Source organism: Kogia breviceps, chromosome 8, assembly GCF_026419965.1.
Source record: "Kogia breviceps isolate mKogBre1 chromosome 8, mKogBre1 haplotype 1, whole genome shotgun sequence".
NCBI classification, from domain to species: domain Eukaryota; kingdom Metazoa; phylum Chordata; class Mammalia; order Artiodactyla; family Physeteridae; genus Kogia; species Kogia breviceps.
Genome location: NC_081317.1, coordinates 89,218,107 through 89,224,419, shown reverse-complemented (window position 1 = coordinate 89,224,419; position 6,313 = coordinate 89,218,107).

Genomic DNA, 6,313 nt, shown 5'->3' with positions numbered 1-6,313 from the left:
GCGGGCCTCTCACTGTTGTGGTCTCTCCTGCTGCGGAGCACAGGCTCCGGACGCGCAGGCCCAGCGGCCATGGCTCACGGGCTTAGTTGCTCCGCGGCATGTGGGATCTTCCCGGACCGGGGCACGAACCCGCGTCCCCTGCATCGGCAGGCGGACTCTCAACCACTGCGCCACCAGGGAAGCCCCAGACCTCTTTCTGGATGGCTCACCTGGCTCCCATAAACACCCTTGTCACTCTGCTCTATTCCACTGAGGGATCCAGACGGCCACCTCAGGTCCATTCGTGCATCTATCTGTTCACCCATTCACCAAATGCTCCTTGAATATGAAGGTATGTGTGTGTCCTGGCACTATGGGCATGAAACCAATCTCAGCTCACAATCATTGGATTAAATTCTCTTTTAAGAAGGTCTTAAAGCCATGCACTTGTGGTGCATTTGCTTTCCTAGAAACACTTTTAAAAAGAAGGTAGCTTGTATCAGAAAGCAATTTATACATAACCTATACATTATGGTTGATTGTTATTTTATTTTATTTTTTTAACTTATTTTATTTATTTATTTTTATTTTTGGCTGCGTTGGGTCTTTGCTGCTGAGCGTGAGCTTTCTCTAGTTGTGGTGAGGGTGGGTACTCTTCGTTGCGGGGTGCGGGCTTCTCATTGCGGTGGCTTCTCTTGTTTCGGGGGCTCTAGGTGCTCAGGCTTCAGTAGTTGTGGTGCATGGGCTCAGTAGTTGTGGCTCACGGGCTTTGTTGCTCCGTGGCATGTGGGATCTTCCCAGACCAGGGCTTAAACCTGTGTCCCCTGCATTGGCAGGTGGATTCTTAACCACTGTACCACCAGGGAAGCCCTGGCTGGTTGTTATAAATACAAAACAGGGCTTCCCTGGTGGCACAGTGGTTGGGAATCCGCCTGCCGATGCAGGGGACACAGGTTCGTGCCCCAGTCCAGGAAGATCCCTACATGCTGCGGTGTGGCTGGGCCCGTGAGCCATGGCTGCTGAGCCTGCGCGTCTGGAGCCTGTGCTCCATAACGGGAGAGGCCACAACAGTGAGAGGCCTGCGTACCACAAAAAAAAAAAAAATTCTTAAATACGAAACAGACAGAGATTTAGTTCTGATCTGAAGGACTAGAGGGTGGAAATCTGGCCTCCCTCCCCTGGCAGCCAGGGCTCTCTAAGCCACCACAGGGACAGTCCCATGTAAACCATTGGCTCCAGGAGTTTGTGTCTGGCTTAGCCTTATACCACCACCCTAACAGGAAGCATGCCCCTGCTTCAGCCATCCTTTGAGGCCCAGAGGGAGCCTTTCCTGTCCACACTGAAGTGATGCCCTCTCCTCTGTATGGACATACTGTTGCCTATGCTTTTTATCTGATGATGGTCATGTGATTTTTATGACATTTCTTGCATTCTTGCCTTGCATGCATTTAACGTTGCTAAGTTATTTAATTCAGCCGTGCTTAGGTCTTCTGTCCAAGTTCTGAAGGTGCTTCATAATATTTTTTACATCTGAACCCTTTTGTCAGTTAGCCCAAGCCCTTGTCACTTCATCCCTGAGTATAACCATTTATTTAGCATCAAGTGCCTACTTGATGCCAGGCCTTGTTCTTTTTTCTCTGCTTTATTGAGGTATAATTAACAAATAAAATTATAAGGTATTTAAAATGTGCACATGATGATTTGTATATGTCTACATTGTGAAAGTACTCCTACCATTGAACTAACAAATACATCAATCACCTCATATATTTACCGATTTTTGTTTTGTTTTTTGTTTTTTTTGGTGAGAACACAAGTTCTTACTCTTTCAGCAAATTGCAATTATATAAAACAGTATTATCAGTATAGTCCCCATGTCACATATTAGATCCTCAGGGTGTATTCATCTTATCTCTGACAGTTTGTATACCAGCCTCCATACTGTTTTCCATAATGGATGTAACAATTTTCATTGCCACAAATAGTGCAAAAGGGTTCCCTTTTCTCCACATCCTCACCAGCATTTATCTCTTGTCTTTTTCATAACAGCCATTCCAACAGGTGTGAGGTGATATCTCACTGTGGTTTTGATTTGCATTTCCCTGATGATTAGTGATGTTGTGCACCTTCTCATATATTAGTTGGCCATTTGTATGTCTTCTTTGGAGAAATGTCTATTCAAGTCCTTGGCCCATTTTAAAAAAATATTTATTTATTTATTTATTTATTTATTTGGCTGTGCTGGGTCTTAGCTGCGGCACGCAGGATCTTCGTTGCCGCACAGGGGATCTTTAGTTGTGGCATGTGAGCTCTTAGTTGTGGCGTGTGGGATCTAATTCCTTGATCGGGGATCGAACCCAGGCCCCCTGCACTGGGAGCACAGAGTCTTAGCCACTGGAGCACCAGGGAAGTCCTCCTTTTGCCCATTTTTAAATGGGGTTATTTGGGAGTTTTTTTGCTATTAAATGGTATAACTTTCCTGTATATTTGGGGTTTGCAAATATTTTCTCTCATTCCATAGGTTGCCTTTTCATTTTGTTTTTTTAACACTTTAAAAAAATTTATTTATTTTTTGGCTCCATTGGGTCTTCGTTGCTGTGCATGAGCTTTCTCTAGTTGCGATGAGTGGGGGCTACTCGTTGTTGCAGTGTGTGGGCTTCTCATTGTGGTGGCTTCTCTTTGTTGCAGAGCACAGGCTCCAGGCACATGGGCTGCAGTAGTTGTGGCACACGGGCTCAGTAGTTGTGGCTTGTGGGCTCTAGAGTGCAAGCTCAGTAGTGGTGGCGCATGGGCTTAGTTGCTCCATGGCATATGGTATCTTCCCGGACCAGGGCTCAAACCTGTGTCCCCTGCACTGGCAGGCAGATTCTTAACCACTGCACCACCAGGGAAGTCCCTGCCTTTTCATTTTGTTGGTTTCCTTTCCTTTGCAGAAGCTTCTCAGCTTGATGTAGTGCTGCTTGTTTATTTTTGCTTTTGTTGCCTTTTCTTTTGGTGTCAACTCCCCAAAAAATCATCTCAAGACCAGTGTTAAGGAGCTTAGTCCCTATGTTTTCTTTTAGGGGTTTTACAGTTTCAGGTCAAGTCTTTAACCCATTTTGAGTTAATTTTTGTGTATTTTGTAAGACAGTGGTCCAGTTTCATTCTTTTGCATGTAGCAGGCCAGTTTTCCAAACACCCTTTATTGAAGAAACTATCCTTTCCCCATTATATGTTCTTGGCTTCTTTGTCAAAAATTAATTGACCATATATGCATGGGTTTATTTCTGGGCTCTCTAGTTTGTTCCATTGGTCTATGGCCATTTTCATGTCAATACCATACTGTTTTGATTACTATAGCTTTGTAATATAGTTTGAAATCAGGGCACAGGATGCCTCCAGCTTTTTTCTTCCTCAAGATTGCTTTGGTTATTTGGAGTCTTTTCTTGTTCCATACAAAGTTTAGAATTTTTTTTCTGTGAAAATTCCATTGGAGTCTCTAGAGGGATTGCGTTGAACCTATAGATAGTTTGGGGTAGCCCATTTAAAAACTGCTTCTTTGTTTGCTATTGTCCTGGGGGCCTCATGGATGCAAGCCCTCTTGGCTCTCAGAGCTGGGTGATCTGGGGGACTGTCCTTCGGGTGACAGCCCTAAAAATTGGGGTGTGGACAAACTCCTTCTAAGGAGATACTGATGACTTAATGTTATTGTTGGAGCAACTGGTGGGAGAAGGCAGGGGAAGTGCCCACCAGCTTTCCTAAACTCCAGACTCTGGACTCTAGGGAGGATCGCAGCCAGCCCCTTATTGTGTGCTAAATTGGAAGCCAGACCCTCAGGCAGCAGCTTGTAAAGTAAGCAATCAAACCTCTTTCATGGAAAGCCTAGGAGGTGGGCATTTTTTTGAGCTCCCTCTGCGCTGAGCCCTGTGCAGGGATAGCTGCGGGGAAACGCTCAGGCATGGATAAGGAATGGTTCGTTTGCTATAGTCCTGTGGGTCTTGTGGATACCAGCCCCATTGTCTTTCAGAGCTAGGTGTTTTGTGGGCCTGTCCCTCAGGTGGGAGTCTTAAAAGCTGGGGGGCTAGACACCTTGTTTTTAACCCAGTGAGACCCATTTTGGACTTCTGACTTCCAGAACTCTGAAATATGTGATTTAAATAATAAGTATGTGTTGTTTTAAGCCACTAAGTTTGTGGTAATTTGTTGCAGCAGCCATAAGAAAATAACATAGAGAAGTGAAGGGGTGTCATGGAGACAACTTGTAGTGGTGGCACGGTGACAGTCTGGAGAGTGCCTACCCAACTCACAACTCCTGTTCAGCACCAGCCAATATTTCTTAGAGGGAATAATGGTTCAGAGTTGTCAAATTTTTCAATCTTCCAAATAAGGTGAAAATACAGATTTCTATGTGGAAAAAAAAAAAGTTGGGCGGCTAGATGTGTAGTACAAACCATTCACTCCTCATAAGCAGTGAAATCACCTCCTTTTAAAACTAAGGAAATAGAAAGGTTGTGGAAGTGAATTGCTCAAGGTAACATAACTTGCCAGCAGTAATGTTCCTTCCTTCCAACCTAGGACTTGCATTAGGAAAAAATTAACTAAATGTGTGAATTTTATAAGGCAAGACAAATTGACTATCAAGTTACTACTCTGAATTACACCCAGAAAACAAATATGCCCAAGATGGTTTATGCCGGAAAGATCCTGGTGCTGTAGGAGGTGTCACATCTATGCAAACATTACACTTCAGAGCAAACAGAGGCCTGAAATTCCAAAAGAGAAGCTAAAAAGTTTTGGTGGTTTAAAAACAAAGTCCCACATACCATGAGGAAAAAATCTGCTTTTTGATGAGGAGTTATTTACTGAAAGCCAGGGCAGCATTTAACCATTCATTTATTCTTTAATTTGTTCATTCATTCAGCAAATGTTCCCTAAACATCCCTTGAGGAGCTTACTTCAGCCATGGGTCAGAAGAGTAACCAGTAAATAAAATCTATGTGAGACAGAATGAACTAACTGGACGAGGCTCCAGTATAGAATTAGGAGAGCATCCAAAAGGAATAATAATAATTAATCTTCCTGGGCACTGACTACGCTCCAGGCGTCTTCTTTTTTTTTGTGGTACGCGGGCCTCTCACTGTTGGGGTCTCTCCCGTTGCGGAGCACAGGCTCTGGACGCGCAGGCTCAGCAGCCATGGCTCACAGGCCTAGATGCTCTGCGGCATGTGGGATCTTCCCGGATCGGGGCACGAACCCGTGTCCCCTGCATCGGCAGGCGGACTCCCAACCACTGCGCCACCAGGGAAGCCCGTTTTCTTTTTTTAAAAATTGTAATTCGTGTTTTTAAAATTTATTTATTATTTATTTATTTACTTAATTTATTTTTGGCTGCATCAGGTCTTAGTTGTGGCATGCTGGATCTTCCTTGAGGCATGCGGGATCTTTTGTTGTGGCGTGTAGGCTCTTCGTTGGGGTGCGTGGGCTTCTCTCTAGATGTGGCGTGCAGGTTTTCTCTTCTCTAGTTGTGGTGCGCAGGCTCCAGAGTGTGTGGCCTCTGTCGTTTGCAGTACGCAGCCTCTCTAGTTGAGGCACGCAAGCTCAGTAGTTCTGGCATGCAGGCTTATTTGTCCCACGACATGTGGGATCTTAATTCCCTGACAAGGGATCAAACCTGTGTCCCTTGCTTTGTAAGGTGGACTCTTTACCACTGGACCACCAGGGAAGTCCCCAGGTGTTTTCTAAGTGTATTCGTTTATTTAATCTTCACAAAAACCCTGAGGTGAGCAGTAGTATTCTCCTTGAATTTACCTTAGAAAATTCAGGCACAGAATGGTTTTGTCACTCACCAAAGGTCACAAAACTAAGTGGATTCAGGCCACCTGGCTCCACAGCCTTCATCTTTCATGGTCTCACTCCAGCTGTTGAGAGGACAAGGCAAGTGATGAGGTCACATCTAAGGGATCAGGGAAGGCTTTGTGGAAGAGACGGTATTTTAGTTAAGTCCTGAAGGTGAAGGAAAAGATCATTCCAGGTTGAGAGAGGAGATACAGAGATGCTAAAAACAAAAAACAAACAAAAAAATGTATTGGGAGTAAGCATCCGGCTGGCAGGAGTAGGTAGACAACGTGGATAGGGAGGGTGAGGTCTCTGATAAGCTTGCATGTTATTCTGAAGGAGCTGGGAAATCAGAGAGTTTTTCTGAGCAGGGAAGTTCTCTATTCTAACACCTTCTATCTATCCCTTCAATCAATATTTGTTTAACACCTAATTAAACACCTGTTTGAACACCTAATTTAACACCTAATATTGGGTGCTGGTAGAGGGGGATTGTTTCTGCTATCAAAGAAGTATACCT